Source organism: Otolemur garnettii, unplaced genomic scaffold (genome assembly GCF_000181295.1).
Source record: "Otolemur garnettii isolate 467f Iridium unplaced genomic scaffold, OtoGar3 scaffold00034, whole genome shotgun sequence".
Classification (NCBI taxonomy): Eukaryota; Metazoa; Chordata; class Mammalia; order Primates; family Galagidae; genus Otolemur; species Otolemur garnettii.
Genome location: NW_003852429.1, coordinates 7,521,190 through 7,529,082, shown reverse-complemented (window position 1 = coordinate 7,529,082; position 7,893 = coordinate 7,521,190).

Below are 7,893 nucleotides of genomic sequence, written 5' to 3'. Positions count from 1 at the left end.
GATAGCTGTATTTTAAAATTTAGTTCTTTTGTTTTTTGTAGAGACAGAGTCTCACTTTATCACCCTCAGTAGAGTGCCGTGGTGTCACACTGCTCACAGCAACCTCCAACTCCTGGGCTCAGGCAATTAGTAGCTGAGACTATAGGCGCCCACCAGAATGCCTGGATATTTTTTGTTGCAGTTTGGCCGGGGCTGAGTTTGAGCCTGCCACCATCAGTATATGGGGCCAGCGCCTTAACCATGGAGCCACAGGCACCGCCCTAAAATTTAGTTTTTATAAAACCTATTATGGATGAGAAAACAGAGATCTGGGGTTCGACTTGCCCAAGGGGGTCACCATCAAAACAGCAAGAGAGACAGTGAACAGGTTGTCTTCATCCCCCTCAACCACACCCCAACGATAAATTCTGACAATCATATTCAATAGTAAGACAAAATACTGACACATTATTTTAGAGTAGCTATTGATGAAATTGTCTGGTTTTTCAACTGTATGCAGAGGGCCTCTGTGTACCAGGCACTGAACTAAATGTTCCAGACACAAAGACCACTTCAGTACCTTACCTTAAAAAAAAGTGCCTAAATTAAAATCATTATTATCTTTAGAAAAGCAGAAAACAGACTGTAATTCAATCAAGGTCCCAAATAGCAAGCTTTAAACAAGACACCAGGGGGATCCTTATCCCCAGTTCCGTGTTTCTAAGTGTTTTTAATGTGACGGTATTTCCAATGTTCATGCAAATTTCATCTTTGTTCCCTCACTTATTCTAATCTGTTTTCAGAAATCAACATTTTAGTTTTAAAAATAACATACGCAACAAATGACACGAAAAAGAAATGAAGGAGACTATTCTAGAATAAAAAAGACTTAAGAGACTAAGCAAAAGAAGATGTATGAAATTTGGCTACATTCTGATTCAAGCAAAACACGTGTGAAAGACAGTTTGGAGACAACTCAAGGATTCCAATTATGGTCTGGATATTGTGAATCCAAGAATTACTGGTAATTCTGCTAGATGTGATAAATGGCCTTGTGGTTATACACACCAGAACATGTCCATAGTTTTTAGAGCTACATTAAGAAGTAGGGAAAAAATGACAAGCAATCTGAAATGTGCTTTAAAATACGACCACAAATGTGGGAAGTGGACAGGCTGAATTCTGCACAGACCTTTACAAATCAGAGTAAAGTGCTCAGTCAGGGGAATGTCTGCAAGACCACCCCTGCATGGGGAAATCAGCAGTGCAGGCAGCTGAGACCATCTAGCTTAGGCTAGAGGAGCTGAGAGGTCTGTCTAAGATGAGATGTCTCTCCCCTCTCTTCTGGTTACACCATTATCTGGCCACCTCAGAAGTTCCATCACCCTATGTCCCTGTTCATCCTTTACCCAACCTTCCTGGGAGCGGTAATCTCCCCATCTCATTCTTAACCTTGACTGCTGACAGCTGTGCATTCTTGCACGGGTACTCTGTTATGTACCCAATAAGAAGATTCCAGGAAGCAGGACAGGTGCTGCCTTGTTTTCATGCTGTCACCAGGCACATCAACAGCATATGCCCTTACAGGCTTCCAGGTTTTATGCACTAAGTGTGGTGCACGTTTCGTTCTTTCCTCAGCACCAGCTCCCTTGCTGGCCACTGTCTCAAGTTGGGGTCCATCAGATGCCCAACACACAAAAGGGAAAAAGAGAACAAATTAGAAAAAACCTTGATGATAACTTAAGGTTTTGTTTTATGAGGATCTGTTCTACTATCCTTTCTACTTTGGCTTGAAAATTGTGTTAGCCCATTTTGCATTGCTATAAAGGAATACTTGAGACTGGATAATTTACAAAGAAAGGAGGTTGATTTGGCTCATAGTAGGGCAGACTATACAAGTGTGGTGCTGGCATCTGTTTCCGCTGAGGGCTTTAGGGAGCTTCCGTCAGTGCAGAAGGTGAAGGGGGAGCAGGCATATCCCATGCTGAGAGAGGAAGCAAGAGAGACCAGGGGTTCCCTCCTTATTATTATTATTATTATTTTGCGGTTTTTGGCCGGGGCTGGGTTTGCACCTGCCACCTCCAGCATATGGGGCCGGCGCCTTACTCCCTTAAGCTACGGTGCTGCCCATTATTATTTTTTTTAATCTTTTTTGAGACAGAGTCTCACTCAGTCACCCTGGGTAGAAGGCTGTGGCATCGTACCTCACAACAACCTCAAACTCTTGGGCTCATGTGAACATCTTGCCTCAGCCTCTTGAGTAGCTGGGTCATAGGTACCTGCCACCACACCCAGCTAATTTTTCTATTTTTAGTAGAAATGGGGTCTCACTCTTGCTTGGGCCAGCTCCTGCATGAACTAATAGAGAACTCACCATCTCAGGGAGGGCACCAAGCCATTCAAGAGGGCTCCACCACCATGGCCCAAGCACATCTCACCAGGCCTTACCTCCAGCACTGGGGATTGAGATTCGGGAGGGAGGGACAAACGTCCAAATGATATTAAAAAATGTTTATGGTAAATTTAAAAGATACATTTTAGTAAAATACCTGTAATACTTATCAGATGATAACCTATCTTTATCATGAGATCCTAACATAAACTCAAACGTTTTGCATTCGACCATTTCTCAAGTGAGTTCTGGGTGCTCTGGGGCACAGTACAGTATTTTTTATTTCATAAAGTCTTAAAAGCAAATCTCAGCCATCATGTCATTTCACACATGCATCCTTCAAAATGGTTTGCTCAAATCAGGAAAAGAAAATTTTAAATTGCTACTTTGGGAGCTTTCATTCTGTTGGGAAGGGTGTTGGAGAGACAGTAGTCAGAAAACTCACACATCCACGTGCTGTCAGCCGGTGGTAAGTGCTGACAATGAACTAGGGCTCGGCATCCGTAGCTCAGTGGTTAGGGTCCAGCCACATACACCAGGGTTGGTCGGTTCCAACCCGGCCTGCGCCTGCTAAACAAACAACAACAGAAACAATAGCCGGGCGCTGTGGTGGGCGCCTGTAGTCCCAGCTACTAGGGAGGCTGAGGCAAGAGAATTGCTTGAGCCCAAAAGTTTGAGGTTGCTGTGAACCATGACCTTAGGGCACTCTATAGAGGGTGACAAAGTGAGACGGATAAAAAAGAAAAGAGAAAAACGAACTGGGTGAGGGTACAGCACAGTGGGGCCTGGGCTGCTTCACACTGGGTGGTGATGGGTAATTTTATGTGCCTTCTGGAACCATGAGACGCACTGATGTTTGGCCTGGGTGTGTCCGTGAGGGCATTTTAGATGAGAGTAATGTTTACTCTACTGACTGAGTAAAGCAGATGACTGGCCTAATGGGGGTGGGCCTCAACCAATCAGTTGAAGGCATGCATGGGAACAAGTATTCCTGTTCCTCCTTCTGGATGGCCTTGGTATGGGAACACTGGCTTTTCTCCTGCCTTCAGACTTACACTAAAACCTGGGCTCTTCTAGGGGCTTGAGCCTGTCGGCCTTTTGACACTGTGGGATCTCCCAGGTGGGAGGACTAGCACTGAGAAGGGAGGGGCTCCCGGCTCCCCACACCTGGGTATGCTTACAGGGGACCCCTCAGTGTTTGGGAGCCCACCGGGATGGGGAGGGAGAGCCCTGGGCCAGCAGAGACCAGTCAGAACATAATGCGTCAGCCCTGGGCCAGCCTGTACTCTCCAGGGGGCCAGTCACATTTCAGACACTACCAGTGCAGGCCCTAGAAAATACCAGGTCCTTCACAGCAGAAAACAACCCATGTCTGAAAGATAGAGTGCAGTTCTGGGCCCCACCCCATCCTGCTACTACAAGGTCAGGTAAATCTCCTGCTATGGACTGATTTGTGTTCCCCTCGAACTCATAGGTTGAAGCTCTATCCCCCAGTGCGATGGTATTTGGAGAGGTGGGGCCTTTGGAGGTGATTAGATTAGAGGAGGGCATGAAAGTGGGGACCTCATGATGGGATTAGTGCCCTTATAAGGAGAGAAACCAGAGCTCTCTCTCTCTCTCCTCCCTATGAGGGCACACTGAGAAGGTGGCTGTCTGTAAGCCAGGCAGAGATCCCTGACAAGAGGCCATTATTGATTAACGTAGCTTAAAACCCTGAAAATAAGAGCACTTAGCCAAAAGCAATCCCGTTATCTAAAACTCCAGTCTGTGGCCTGTTAGGAATGGCGTTGCACAGCAGGAGATGAGAGGCCCACAAGCATATAAATTTTATGGACCTAGAAAAACCATATAAACTGAAGATTAAACTTTTTGAAGTCAGTGTACACAGTTAGAGGTTGCTTCTAAATGACTTTTTTGGATCATTTCTTTAGAAATAACATTTCCAATGTCCAGTGAAGACAAACATAAGGTAGATAGGAACTGCAGAACCACAAGACATCTAGAGAATTATAGCAAAAGGAAAAAGGTTTTTAGCATGCACTTGCCTCTACAAACATGTTATTGTTTCTTGTATGTTAGTTTCTTTCCCCAAATGAGACTATTTAAATAGAAGACAATGACATAGCGGATATTTCACAGTTAAGCCAAGTCGAGTTTAATGTTTTCCTGTTACTACTCTGCAGAGCAGTGCACTCAGAGGACGATCAGATCTGTTATAGAAAATCAAGAACTGGGTTTGGATCCTTTAAGAAGCCCCTCCCTAATCCCCCTTCCCTTCTACTCTTCCCAGCCTCTGGTGTCTTCTTTTCTACTTTTTATTCTATGAGATGAACTATTTTTAGCTTGCACATACGAGTGAGAACATGCGGTGTTTAATTTTCTGTTCCTGGCTTAGTTCACTTAACATAATGTCCTCCAGTTCCATGTGTGTCGTGGTGAGCGACAGGACAGGGAGAATCATCGCTGTGGGACGACTACAGTTAGTAATAATATATTACGCAGTTTCTAATGGCCAGGAGGAGGATACTGAATGCTCTCAACACAGAGAAATGATGCACATTGGACATGATGGATGTGCTGAGCCCCCGATCAGCTCACTGCGCCCTGTGTGTCACAACACCCCTGTGTACCCCATAAACATGCACAGTTATTATGTGTCAATTAACATTTTCTGAAAATAAAGAAAATAAAGACCTACATTTCTTTGTGCATTTAAGGCATGAAAGAGTGAATTCTCAGCCTAATCCACATGCAACAAATATTTATAGGCACTACCATTAGCCAGCACAGTTGGTGCCAGGAGCTGGGTCTATGGGGCGAGAGACAGACTCAGCCCCTCCCTCCATGGGATGAAGGTGTTCAACCACAAAGCTGGGGGCCAAACTTGGCTGAGTAGTCAGGGAAGACCCCATAGGCTAAGACCTAATGTTCATGTATAGGATTTAATCAGGCAAGAGTAGGCTAGCCGTCTTTTTCTGAAGCCTGGGGTCACAACAGTAGAGTTTACAGGAGTACCTGCCCCCTGACACACACACACACCCCTCCCCCCCCGCCCTGCGCCACCTCCAGGAGCAGCGTGTCAGTCAGGGGTAGAGGCAGAACCACCAGTAGGGTACGAGAGAAAGTTTGTAAGAGGTTTATTTCAGGGAATTAGCTCATGCATTCGCAGAGCTGGCAAGTCTGGGATCCGTGGGGCAGCACAGCAGGCTGGGAACTCTTCCGCAGGAGCTGAGACCACAGCCTTCAGACAGAATCTCTCCTTCCTCGGGGAAACCTCAGTTTTGCTCTTAAGACCTTCAGCTGATTGGATTAGGGTGTCCTAGTCTGTTTTGTGCTGGTAAAACAGACTATTGTGACAAAGTAGTCTATTAGTAACAAACAAATTTATTTCTCACAGTTCTGGAGGCCAGGAAGTCCATGATCAAGGGGCCGGCATCTGGAGGCAGCCTTCTTGCCGTGTAACAGGTGGCAGAAGGGCCAGAGACAGCAATGAGTCACCAGGTCCAAGCCCTTAATAATTGGCATTGACCCATTCAGAGAGTGGAACATTAGACCCCTACCTCCCAACACTGTGGCACTAGGGATTAAATTCCCAGCACATACTTTTTAAAAAAAATAATATGAGGGTACAAATTTTTATTCTACATTGTTCTCACTTCCAAGATAAAGTTCAAGTTGTAGTTGAGACCTTTCTCCGGGGGGTGCTAAACACCCTTACACTATGTCCATTAGGTGAGTTCCTGCCACTTGCCCTCCTCTTCCCTTTAATTGCCCTCCCCATACTTCTTGGAGAACACCTTCAAACCACAGTGGAAGGTAATCTCCTTTACTTAAAGGCCCTGTGCTCCACAGCTGGCTGTAATTATTTAAACTAGCCAATCTTAAATCAACTGAATGTGAGTGTTCATCATCTACAAAATGACTTCACAGCAATACCTAGATTCGTGGCTAGTTGAATAGCCAGATGCTAGAGCGTGGCCTAGTTGACACATGAAATCACTCATCCCAGGAACAGAGGCACAAGAGTCACTTGTGTCCTCCTAGATCCAGAGGGGCTGACGGCCATGTGCACCCAGCAGAGCATGAGTGGGCTGAGGGACGGCTGGGTGAGGTCAGAGGTCAGGCTTGTCCAGGGCTAAGCCCATGAAAGCCATCCAGGCCAGGCCTTAGATATGAGGCCTTCTCTTAAACAAGGAGGCTTGAGAGCACCAGGGTCCCACGCACCCCACATTTCACCTCAGGTTGACTTTCTCACCTGGCTTTTGATGAAGGCAAAGACTCCACAAAGAATGACCTCGGGTTGAGCTGAATGCTACATAGAAGAGCAAGGCCTCCCCTGACAGCCCTAGGGGACCTCTCTCTGTTGGTACACTCACATCTCAATCCCCACCAGTTTCAGTCAGAGGCAAGTTATCCACGAGTGGCAACCAGATGTTTGTTTATTCTCAGCCTATTAATGTGGGCCACGTAGTGGCTGCTAATTAAGTGTCCATTCTTTCTTCCTGAATTCCATGTCAGATGATATTTAGACTTTCCTGGCTATACTTCCCCACGCTTTCACCTTTCTAGTTTGTCAGTATTTTTCTTCAAATGTGTAGCATCCAAAATCTGATGTAATATGCTCTGTATTTACTAACAAAGTTGAAGGAACTATTATTTCCTCTGATCTGTGACTAGATGTCCATTAGTTCAATTAAAGATACAACTGTGTTTTCTGGCTCTGTGCTATTCATTCAACAAATATTTACTAAATGCCTGTTATGTGCCAGGCACCGTTCCAGATGCTCAGGACAGTGGTGAACAAAAGCTGACATTCTAGTGGGAGAGAGAATTTGACCAAGCAGATCATAAGTGCCATGAGGACGTGAAACACTCTAATGTCACAGAGAGTAACTGGGAACAGGCATTGGTATTGGGCTGGCTGGTGAGGGAAGACCGCTCTCTGAGGAGGTGACATTTGGGCAGGGACCCCAGTGATGACAAGTTGTTACATGCAGAGCATAGCACCACACTGTCAATGCACTGGTCAGTCATCAAAACAAGCAAACAAACAAAAAAGCCTAGATTTTCCCCTCAAATTACTCCTAGATTTCCCCCCCAAATCATTAAGCCTGATCTTCCTTGACCTTTCCTTAACAAGAGATTCATGCATCATGTTCATGTAATAACCACATTCTCTAGTTGCTATATTTGATGTTTCAACATTTCAGAGCCTTGCTGACCTTGGAGGTTTAGCCCCTCCCAGGGTTAGCCAATCCCTGGAGGTGCAGGACTCACCTGAGAGGGTGCCTTTCAAATGCAAGCCCACACTCTAGAGCCCACACCTCTAACGCATCCTCTATGGGGCTCTTACACTTAGGACCACCATCCTCCTGCCCTAACCACCATGGGCCAGGTACCGACAACTAGGAGCAGCCCCTGTGCTCCACAGCCGGCTGTAATTATCCAAACTAGCCAGTCCTAAACCCGCTCACTCTGCTTTTCCCAGGAAACCAGAATATCAGCTTGTGTCCAGGTCCCCT